General features: G+C 31.7%; 1 long non-coding RNA gene across 1 annotated transcript; it reads right to left on the bottom strand.

Annotated features, from left to right (window-relative positions):
* Positions 1-9,053: 9,053 nt before the first annotated feature.
* LOC134711465 (uncharacterized) lies at positions 9,054-10,692 on the bottom strand. The gene is made up of 2 exons (XR_010106190.1): positions 10,467-10,692; positions 9,054-9,126 (listed from the first exon to the last, which is right to left on the bottom strand). It is a non-coding gene; the product is annotated as an uncharacterized LOC134711465 (long non-coding RNA).
* Positions 10,693-12,724: the final 2,032 nt, after the last annotated feature.

The following is a 12,724-nucleotide window of genomic DNA, read 5'->3' on the forward strand; positions in this document are numbered from 1 at the left end:
TATTTTTTCGTTGAATAATCCAGAGTTCTCTAAATATACTTCAGAAATTTACCCAAACGAACTTACTTTAACTAAATCTAACATAAACAGCAGCAGTTGTCCTTTTCTAGATTTAGACATTTCAATTTCAAACGGGAAACTTCACACTAAAATTTACGACAAAAGAGACGATTTTTCATTTCCTATTGTTAATTTTCCTTTTTTAGACGGCGATGTGCCTTTGGCTCCATCATACGGTGTTTATATATCGCAACTCGTTCGGTTTGCCCGTGTGTGTTCTGATGTCATAGATTTTAACGAACGTAATCAATGCATCACTGGTAAATTGTTGTGTCAGGGATTTCGATACCATAAATTACTTAAAACTTTTACTAAATTCTTTCATAGATACAAAGATTTGATTAGTAAATTTGGCTATACCTGTAGAAAGCTTATTAAAAATGGTATTTCTCATCCTAAATTTTATGGTAATATTGTACTTAAAGCGAGGAAATCACTATGTGATCCTTGTAAACTCATCGAACCTTTAAACAAACTTATAAGTAAGGGTTATCGTACCAATATTGTAATTAGATCTCTGAATATAGTTCACATTGGCACTAATATTGATTTTGTCATTAGCAAATTAAAACATAACTAAATTTCATTATCTTTTGAGGCGAGATGTATAGGGGACACAGCCACGTTAACTTTTATTTCTATAGAAGTCGCTCTTCATTATACTACTACCTGTTGATACATTTATTTTTGGCATTGCACAAGTCATGTCTTCTTTGACTATTAATGACGTTAAAATACTAAATCCCTGTGATGTGTTTTAGTCGATTTTAGTCTCTGATGCATGATTTTTTACTATTAATTGGTTTTGGCTTTTAACTAGCTGTCAGTAACTGCGAGTACTCTCAAATCGTATTTTCTTGTTAATTCGACCTGTTGATACTGTTTATAATGCTTTTTTGTCATTTTTTATTTATATGGATCTTGGCTGTATACCAGCTTTGATTATTTGTAATATCTTCAATTTTTCACTTATTCTTACAACATTTGTATAAACTTCAAGATTACAAAAAACCGGTTTTTTTCTAAAGTGAACATTGATTGGTTAAATATTTCTCAGTGTGTTTGAATTTGTTTGATAGCCTGTTTGTCTCTAATATTTAATCAACTGTGCATTTGTATTCAGATATCGCAGATTAAATTTATTCGTTCTTTGTGTAATCATACGTTTTTTGATTGAGTTAAGTCTGCTAATTGATATTTTATCGTATGTTTTTATATGTTGTGATGTTATGCTATTGTTTCAGAAAAAGGGAGAAGGTTTGGGCCCATTAAAACGTTTAATCCCGCTGCAAATGTTTGCACCTGTCCTAAGTCAGGAATCTGATGTACAGTAGTTGTCGTTTGTTTATGTAATATATACGTGTTTCTCGTTTCTCGTTTTGTTTATATAGATTAGACCGTTGGTTTTCCCGTTTGAATGGTTTTACACTAGTAATTTTGGGGCCCTTTATAGCTTGTTGTTCGGTGTGAGCCAAGGCTCCGTGTTGAAGGCCGTACTTTAACCTATAATGGTTTAATTTTTAAATTGTTATTTGGATGGAGAGTTGTCTCATTGGCACTCACACCACATCTTCCTATATCTATGAATACGTATATCAACTATCTTCATTACTGAATTATAAAAAGAGTTCAAAGATTTTTTGTCATCTTTTTCCCGTGTTATCCATTTTATACAGTAAGTATGTGGATGATATTACGACACTCATTCCAATTAATAATTGACGGGGGACGATATTTAGGTCCTTTACAGAGCAATGATTTTAACTCTCGGTCTTGAACGATGTTAAGATCTTCTGTTATAACATGGGAAATGGGTCCATAAATATATTCGGAATTACTGCAATTACATGAAGTAGGTGTATGTTCACTGATATTAACATCTTTACACAATTGACTATAATTAAACACAAATTTCCGGGTAGATTTCTTGTAAATATAACAAATAAAAGGTAGCTCAGTATTGTCAAGATATCCAGGAATTTGTTCTTTAACAGAATGGTTGTTAAATATACCGGCAATATTTACAAAATCAAAGCCTTTATTGCAGACTTAATTTTAATAAAATGTTTTTTTATGATCTTCAGGGCGATCAATTTTGGAAAATAATTTAAAATAACAATATGCCATAATAATTTGAACAATTTCATACTTAGGACTGTTATATAAAATTGTGTTACAATCCTCCATAATTTTATTTAACCTATTAACCGGTAACGAACAGAGTTTTGTTAACAGATAATGTCTGCCGTTGTTTTTTTAAATAGAAATTAGGTCCGAAATATTGGTATGATTGGCCCGAAATTTTCTTTCATGGCGATTTGTTCTACAACCGTGAGAACGGTTTTTACGAACAGTTTTAGAAACTATATCTAAAATGTTAACGGAATTGGTTCTAGATATATTACCAATTCCCATGATATAATCATTAAGACCGAGAGGGTAAACTGTCTGTAATTTTTAATCCAATTTAATTCAATTATTTTTCGTGATCGTACAAACTTTGAATGCGATTCACCAGGTTGCTTATTTACTACTTCTAAAGGTTGAACTGCTAAATATTTAAAAGCATGGTTGTGCTTTTTAATGTGTTGGTAAATGATACTTTTGAATGTATTGGGTCTTTTAAAACGATACAGATGTTCTTGAGTGCGTTTAGATAAATATCGTCCAGTTTGTCCTACGTACTGAATACCACAACCCGGTTTGTTTCATGTGAGTAAATAAATAATACTGTTTGTTTTTAAAGTTACATCAGTTTCAAAATTTAAAGAAAAAGTGCGACCATTAAACGTGGACCTTACCGTATTATTGGTGGAAAGACGGGGACATGTATTATTTTATTTTAACAAGATAGAAATAGCATTTGTACTAAAAAGGGTCGTTTGCTAAATTTAAGTGTCTTCTTTAGATTTTTCAAATGTATTGAAACGTTTTAAACATTTATAAGTTATTATCAATTTAGTTATTAATTTATCATTTTGATAAAAAGATATACAATACTTAGAACATGTGTTTTTCATTGATTTTTTTTAAAATTTAACATGCAAATATATTGATGAAAAATACTACTTGATACTTTAATGTAAGATACTATTACCCAAAACACACAACAATCTACATGTTTTACTTCAAGTTGAATAACAATGTTTTCCCAAAGTCTTGTCATAATGAAAACGGGCCCAGACCTTAAACGAAGCAACATGAACAAATTAGGCAAATGACCCAATTCTTCGTCCACATATATACTATAACATTGAGTATTTCAGTTTTTTTCTATTTGTATATTGTTACCCGTTATAAATAACATATTAGTTATTAACTTTGGACCATGAAACACGATACTTACAATGTATTGATTAATTACCGCATTAAAGATAACATCAAAATCATGTATTGATTTAAAAAAAATTACTTGCTTATGCCATTTTTATCATCAAATTTTCATCATGATGAATTTGAAACGGTTTGCGTGTACACATTTTTACCATTTATTTCATGTCATCAAGTTTTGTTAGAAGTCATACTATAGGCATCTTGCAAATATGTCTTGATACATCTCAAATGTTTGCGATTATACATTGTATGTTTGATGCAGAACAAAACGGTTCATTATTGGACATAACGCATTGTATTTGGTTCTATGTTCTCCTCAAAATATAAGTTTTACCAGAACAAGAGCATTTTTATTGTAAAACAACGCATTAATGTAGTGTGTATAAACTAAGGATAATAAAACAAGTACATTCATTCATAAAACTAAAACAGGTATTTTTTGATTTTCTATGTTGTGTTGTTATGCTATTGTTTCAGAAGTAGGGAGAAGGTTTGGTACTATTAAAACGTTTAATACCGCTGCAAATGTTTGCACCTGTCAGGAATCTGGTGAATAGTAGTTGTCGTTTGTTTATGTAATTTATACGTGTTTCTCGTTTCTTGGTTTTTTTTATATAGATACGACCGTTAGTTTTCCCGTTTAGATGGTTTTGCACTAGTACTTTGTCGGTCCGGTATAGCTGTTTGTTCGGTGTGAGCCAAGGCTCCGTGTTGAAGGCCGTACATTGACCTGTAATGGTTTACTTTTATAAATTGTTATTTGGATTGAGAGTTGTTTCATTGGCACTCACACCACATCTTCCTATATCTATTCATCAAACTTGAAATATAGCTATTTATGCCTTTTTGCATATAGCACCGTACTGAATTAAGGTGTGCAGCTCTGTATTGTTTTGATGCACTGCATTAGAAGTAAGGTGAAGATTTCATGCCATTATATATTGCCAGAAGCTATACCAATCGTAGCAGAGTTAATGGAAGGTAAATACACTGACCGTCACAATCATTTATACTTGAAAAAATGGAAGGTAAATACTCTTACACTAGTAAATCTCATTTGTTATTCTAAATAGTTGTTACTATAGAATGACGTCATTTAGTGTAATAAACTTAATGCATTATAATCATACAAGTAATTGGTGTTTTTACTCTAAAATATATATTAAAATGTGAATGTTCATAATGGGGCTGGGCTTTAACCAATTGAATTGTAAAAGACTACAGTGAACTTATCATATTATATTAAAACATAATATACATTTAAGTTGAGTTAAACATCAATATTTGCTTACGTATTACAATGTTTTGTTTGAACAACACATGCTGGTTAACATGTTGAAAATGTTATTAGTTAGTCAAGATTACTTGTTTGTAAACGTCAAATTGTCAAAAATAAGCAAATTGTGAACCTAAACTTAATGAAATGCTTAAATGTTTTACTAACAATTGGTTTTTGTCAAATGCATGCTATTTAGAACAAAGATATATTACCATGTGAATAAAAAAGATTCATTGAGGGACATGTCTTTAATCAATTTAGTAATAAAAGATTGCAGTGTGCCTATTTAATATTAATAGATAATTTAGTACATTGAAGTCAAAACTGTATCCTCATTGCTGACAATATTATTTGCGAAGCAAGTGTACTTGTCTGTTAACATAAAATTGTCACACATCAAGAAATCATTAAACTAAATTTAATGCCTATGTAGCAAGGCCTGGAATATTCTGATGTAACTTCCTAAATTTTTACACTTTTAAATAACTGACCAGAAATACAATACACCAAAGCTACCTGTAGATAATGAATGCTATAATAAATTATGTTTGTTTTACAGATGACAGTGAAGAGGTAGAAAAGAAATGTCAGTCTGTGATAGCTGAAATGGAAAAGACATTGGGAGAACCTCTCAAGAAGTATTTTTAAATGAAGATTTTTATCTAGTTTTGCCTGTTTTCAGTTGAATAATTATATAAAATATACCTAAATATTTGACTTCACATGAACAAATCCAATCTGCAACGTAGCTGAGTAATTGGACTTGCTTTTTGTGACCTGGTATCTTCTTTGGAAAAAAACCCTGATCTTCAAAAAGTAATTTAAAGTGTATTGCTGTTCTTTTTTATTTGCTCTAAAGTTGCCTGTTGTCCTTATTGTGGTTGTGTGTTCTATGGAGGATACCCTACTGGAGCATCAAATGTTCATTAATCATATTCCTGCACATGAATATGGTAATCTGACGGTAATATTACATGACCCTCTGAAGAAAAATATTCCTATGAATAATGTAGTCCGAAGTAATATGAAATAATATCTAAAGTTAAACATTACAATTATCAGTTGTCAGAGACAAATGAATGTCGTATTCAAACAACCAAGAGCTGTTACAGTATTGAATTTGTCTAGCTGTGGCTTAAATTCATATTTTTAAAGACAAAAGTTTGAACTGATTACTGTATTGAAATGGGTTCTAGGATATAATCTATGCAACCCTTAAAAAACTGTTCTCCATCACCAAAGGTCAGCGCTGATACAATCACATAAATAGCAGTTTCTTGGCGGTTCAAATGATGACCTAAGTGAACATCAAACTGTCTGTGATTTCACACTGCCAGTCAATAAATTTCTTGTAGTATATAATGTTATTACATATGAGACCCATTGGGGAAAAAGATGACACTGTATAACATTTTTTTGAATGAGATATAGTAATGCTGATGTGCTTGCATAGATTAAAGATATGGACATGTGTGTACATCAAGAAGTCAGTAAGGACACATGTTTTCATCCAGCAGCAAGAGGGATGAAGATTGTTGATGCATAGAGTCCTTCCTTTTTTGTCTTCCCTGAAAAGTTTCACGAGCATATATGCCTTTTCTATTTGTCCATCTGTGTGAATGAACTTGCACAGATAGAATATGTTTTGTATTAAGAAGCAACCTATTGATAATTAAGGTAACTGATTTTATCACACGTTAAATTGTAACACTTTTATACAGGTGAAAATTGACAATTATACTATATGTGTGTGATTCCCTCATAGTATACTAGTATCTTGAATCCTTGAAAACAGTTTGAGGGGCATATTTACTTGTTTATATGATAATCAAAAGTATTCTAAAGCCTTTATTTTTATTGGTAAATAGTAATAAGACATAACTTTGTGAATTTCCTGATATTTAAGGGAGTTCGCTTCTCAGTTTCAAAGTAATTAACTTTTCAAAACACTAGTTATATAGATAGGGGCTTAATAAAGGAATCCAAAGAGCCAAAAAAACTATTAAAAAGTAATTAAAATTTTATAAGACTTTTAAAGATGACTTATCATTACACATGTAAAAGATTTATAAAAAGAAAAATAGGGGTCTCCTGGCAAATTTTTTCAAGGCATTCAAATGGGTAAAACCAGAGGATTCTGAAAAAAAATATATAGGTCACCGTGCTTGTTTTCCAGATATAAGCCATTGAAATTATGGCGGGGAAATATTATCTCTTGACTTTTCATAGCTTTATTATTGACCAGTTGAAGTTCTCAAAAACTGTTAAAAAGTAGTTAAAATTTTATTATTAGACTTTTATAGATGGCTTATCATTATACATGTAAAAGATCTATAAAAAGGAAAATAGGGGTCAGTTGGCTAATTTTTTCAAGGCATTCAAATGGACAAAACCAGAGGATTCTGAAAATCTGACAAAAATTTTAAAACATGACAAGCCAGCTTCCTTAATGCATATCTCATTCAATTGTTATCAATTTCTAAAGATTAATGGGAACTCAACGTTGTAAATTCAGTGGGGAACCTTACCTTGACTTATTTAGATATTAAAATAATAATATAACCATCAAATACATATTTCACTCTTCAACATGCATCTAGCTTAAAAAAGCAGCAATATCCTGGAAAACATGATTCAATAAAACCACGATTATTTCTGCTCAAGCATATAAAATTGAGAATTGAAATGGGGAATGTGTCAAAGAGACAACAACCCGACCAAAGAAAAAACAACAACAGAAGGTCACCAAAAAGTCTTCAATGTAGCGAGAAATTCCCGCACCCAGAGGCCCCTCAACAAATATATAAAAGTTTAGTGTTAATGAACGCCATACTAATTTCCAAATTGTACACAAGAAACTAAAATTAAAATAATACAAGACTAACAAAGGCTAAAGGCTTCTGACTTTGGACAGGGGCAAAAAAGCGGCGGGGTTAATCATGTTTATGTGATCTCAACCATCCCCCTATACCTCTTGTCAATGTAGAAAAGTAAACGCATAACAATACGCACATTTAAAATTCGAGGTTAATTAGTTTAGTATAGTTTAATTATCCCTTTACACATCTGGCAGGCAAATGCTGTCTAGACAAAACTTTTGAATATCTTTGCTTGAGAAACTTTATACAGATGTGGTTTTTTTTTATTATTATTTTGGGGTCAATAGCTCAAAGTTCGTTAATCCTTTTAGAAAAAATCTTTTAGAAAATATTGTTTTTGGTTGATGTTTGTTTACCTCCTTTTTCTTTAATATCAAGACTTTTCTACCCATGATTAGATAACCGCAGATGACTGCATTTGGCAAACCTATAAGGGATTTTTGGTCATAAATACTTTTCAATAATAAGTTTATTTTGCCTTTTTTTATTCCAGCGTCACTGAAGAGTCCTTTGTAGGCACAATTTTAATCCTAATATCTATGATGAGTTTATTTAAAACCACTGGGTCGATGCCACTGCTGGTGGAGTTTTAATTCCTCCATGGTATCACCAGTCGAGTAGTCAGTACTTCTGTTTTGACATGAGTTATTATTGATCTGAACACCATTATTAATTAGCTGTTAATAAAACTTTGAATCTTTGAAATACTTAGACTTTGCTACCCCAGAAATAGATGATCTTCGTTTTATTTGACAATTTTTTTTTTATCGGAAACATGAAGCTGCAACTTCATTTAAAATATATATACTGCACCTTCTCATAATGTTATACTATTTACAAGTCATTCAAGGGGGCTTTTAAATAGAGAATAATACATGGCAAAATCCGTATCATATGCCGTATCATCCCGAGACATCAATATCAGCCCAAGGGCCTTACGGATTTTGCCATGTATTATACGCTTTCTCATATATTTTAACAGAAGAATATTATATTATATGAACTGTTTTCCAATACATAGCACTGGGTTACCTTAGTTCTAACTTTGTCTTGTTTCAAAGGCCTTAAAAAAGAACTGCTCAATTCCTTATCCGAAGCACTTTGGTTACTATACAATTTGAGTGCTGTTGTTTTAAAAACTATTTTGTTTATTATTGTATTTATTTGTGTGTGTTTTTTTTTTTAATATAAAAACTTGACGTTCGTGACGTCACATACCAAAAAAATGACGTCATTAAAGAAATTGATCTATTTTGAGAAAAAAAATCTTGAGCAAAAAAAGCAACAAAACTTACTGTATGTAAAAAAAAAAGTAAAACAAAATAATTGGGGTGTGAAAAAGGGTAGGAGTGCGATAAAGGGTGGGGGTGTGATAAAGGATATGCGATAAAGGGTGCGCATAAAGGTTGCGCGATATGGATTAAACAGCAGGCTATTTATCAAATATGCAAAACTACTGTATTTACTACTAAACATATGATAAAACTTCATAAACTCAACAATAAAATGATTCACACTTTATTGAATAATATTGAATCTGTCATCTGCTGATGTCTGCAGTGTACTATTGGAAACCTAAAATTAAAAAAAATGACGGAAATTAAAAACTGACGGTAAGATATATGACCACAGTGACAATTCTGGTATCAAATAAATTTAATAATAATCATAATGATAATCATTTCTCTATTATAAAAGTACAATGTTGATGGTGAAGTTGAAACCATCTCTTCGTAAATTTTACGAACACCATCACGAGTTGGTTGACCGTTATGGAATAACCGTTTCACAAATGATATTAGATACGTTCCTTACGTCGTAACTACAATCCCCTTCCCTTTCATAAATGTGACCTACTGAATACGACTATCTACCGGATTTGTTATCTCATAAGACACACGACGGGTGCCACACGTGGAGCAGTATCGGCTTACCCTTCCGGAGCACCTGATTTATGAGTTTGACTGTCCGTCTGGTATCTTTCGTCTCTCTTCTAAATAAAATTATTGATTTTACCCAAAACTGTATACAAATCTTAACTGCAAACAATAGTCTGTCTATAAGTTTAAAAGCTGAGTATGGAGAAAAGATAATAAAAAATATTGCTCGTTTTGTTTTATCCCAAAGAAGCATCTATCTAGGTTTCGCAAAATGACAAGGTTATTGATGCATGAAAGCTTTGACCTTACACTGCATCTAAATGAAAATTGCAAGCAAAGTCCTTTTATCAGTTTAAAAAAAAAAGCCATGGCGTTGTCAGTTTGTTTTAGATTTATGAGTTTGTCCCTTTGGTATATTTCGTCCCTCTTTTACTATTTGCCTTATCTGTATTTTGCAAAACAAATCTTGATCCCCAATTCTCTTCCACTTACCTTTTTAACTTTGATTATTCGGGCGTCACTAGTTTCAATTTCAATTCTGGTATCTATGATATATTGAATTGGCCAAATAAACATCAACGACATAAAGCTTAGTTTTCAAAACAAGAGATGTTGCCTACATTTCGAGGGAAACGTACGATATAAGGATTGGTCTTAACTGGCAGGTGACTTTTAGGTACTCTTAAAAAGTATTTTCAAACTTTCAGGAAGTAAACTGAATATGTTGCCAATGATTCACAAAGTACAAGAAATTGTTTAACATAATTTTATGAACTAATGCATAACCCGGAAGTTTTCTTTTTACTCTTACATCAACATCAACAAAATTCAACAAAACAAACTGAGAAACAAACGCTAACGAAAAAAAAATGATTGGAATTTTGAACTTTACTTGGTTCACATTGCTTTTTTTTAAAAGACCTTAACATGTATTCCAAATAAGTAAGATTACATACTAGAACTTAAGAATACTATAACATGCTGTAGAAAAACTATGGAGGTAATATTCAATATTACTTCCATAATAAAACTTACAGAAATTACTTTCACAGACATAGGATCTTTTATCGTTACAAGGGGCGTCGAACCATGTACCAGCGCTGTAGTTAATCGCAATACAGTTATATGTGTAGGAATTGGAACTACTGGTTGGATAAGGTCTTCCCGAATAAAAGTTTTTGTAGCTTAATTGAGTTTGATCGTATATCCATCTCCAATCACCATTGACAACATCTGTAGATCCTAACCAGCGATGATTTTCTAAAATGAGATAAAAGGAAACATGATAATACTCAACAATACTCATGACTAAAGTGTTTTATAGCTATAAAAAGAAGATGTGGTATGATTGCAAATGAGACAACCCTCCACAATAAACCAAATGACAAACAAACGTATAGCTTGCGCAAAGTAAACGGTGCCATATGCCTCCTAAAAATTGATAGAATCACTCGTTCTTGTATCATATCGTCTCAAGTTTACTTATTCAAACTGGACAAGTTCAGACTTTTAAATATGAAATCAGTTATTGAATTTGTCTATAGCCCATTTTAATTATTTAAAAAAATAAAATTCAACAATTCAGACGGATTTTGAAGTTAAGAGTAAATTTAAAAGGATACATCAACAGAACAACGCAAAAAAAAAAAACAACCATCAAGATAAACAGAGGGACATAAAAGGTCTGCGTCAATATGCAGTTGTCCAAGGATGGCAGGTTTCTTTCATAGTGACTTTAATCATTGATTTGTGTTAAAAATGATAAAACATATTTATTTCAATATACAATGTATATAAATGTTTGGTTAGATCCAGATCGACGTCATTTCCTCAAAATCGATGTCCAAATCTGACATGACCATTAAAGATTCCAAATCGAAGTCTTTTTTTATTGTACTCAAATCGACTTCCAATATTTGCCTTTTCGTTTTATGGATTTGCTGTAATGACGTCATTACTTAATCTCATCACCGATGTATACAGGTTGTGCAATTTTAAAATTTAAATATTCTAAGGATAAGTAGTAATGGTATGATTGTCAATATGACATCTATACAATGGAGTTATAACGTGGTGAATGTAGGCAATTATAAGTCACCATACGGCTTTCAAAAACGATACAATGCATATCGTAGAAGGCTATAGAAGGCGAGAACATGAAAAATGTAAACAATTTTCTAACTAGAAAAAAACGGTCTTATTCATAACAAAATAGTTCCGGCAAAAAACAAATATGACATAAACAATCGACAGCCACTTGAATACACGACGTGTTGTCAGCATTCTCATGAAAACTGACTTTGCCCCTCTTTTTGTCGACTTGTTCCTTTACTCGAATGCGGCTGACTTCTTAGGAAGAAAGAAAAGAAATTAGCATTACACATTAACTTTACTTTCCGCTATAAAGATGATAATCTCTCACAAAATAAAAAAATACTTGCTAACTATGTTGACCACATCTAACCCATCAAACTTGAGATAAAGAATACACCAGATACAGTTTAGTTTGTCTTATATCTTGAATTAAATCTAGAAATTGGTCGGATGGAAAAAAAAAACTTTATGATAAAAGAGATGCATTTCTATTTCTATGTAGCAACATTTCAGCAGCGCGTACATACGGAGTATACTTCTTTCAAATGATACGATATTCCCGGCTTTTATTTCCTGTTATGATTTCCTTGATAGAGGGTTGCTACTCACAAGGCAGCTATCAAACTGAGAGTTCCAGATGATGAAGTTGAAATTATCCTGTCGTAAATTTTACGGACGCCATCACGAATTGGTTGACCGTTATGGAATATTAGAATCTGCTTCACAGAGGAGAGCAGATAAGTTGTGAATGTCGGAACTACAATCCCATCCTCTTGTCGTGAATTCGATCTTCATTTTACTTCATTTACTTGGTTCATGTAAATATAAATATAAACCATCCGGTATCAAATGTACATTTGAAGGACTCTAAAGTGCGATGGGGACGCTAAAGTGCGATTCCGCCATACGCTAAAGTCCGATGGCCTGTATAGAAGTATAGACATAGTTGAATTATGACGTAAACAGTCGTTTATACTTATTAAAAATGAATACGCCTGAAACACAAATTGCAAATATTTGATTAAGAACTTTTCAACCAAATGTCCATGACTTAATTAATTTCATCCTAACCATGCTTTGTTGGCTCAGGCAAAGGTGTATTATTTCGGTAGCTGGAAGAAGAACTTGTAACAGTATCTGTTAGTCGACCGCTTTACTAAAGGCCCTATAGATACAAGTAGTATTTGCATAGATATCAC

The sequence above is a fragment of the Mytilus trossulus genome, chromosome 1, assembly GCF_036588685.1.
Source record: "Mytilus trossulus isolate FHL-02 chromosome 1, PNRI_Mtr1.1.1.hap1, whole genome shotgun sequence".
In the NCBI taxonomy this organism is placed as follows: Eukaryota; Metazoa; Mollusca; class Bivalvia; order Mytilida; family Mytilidae; genus Mytilus; species Mytilus trossulus.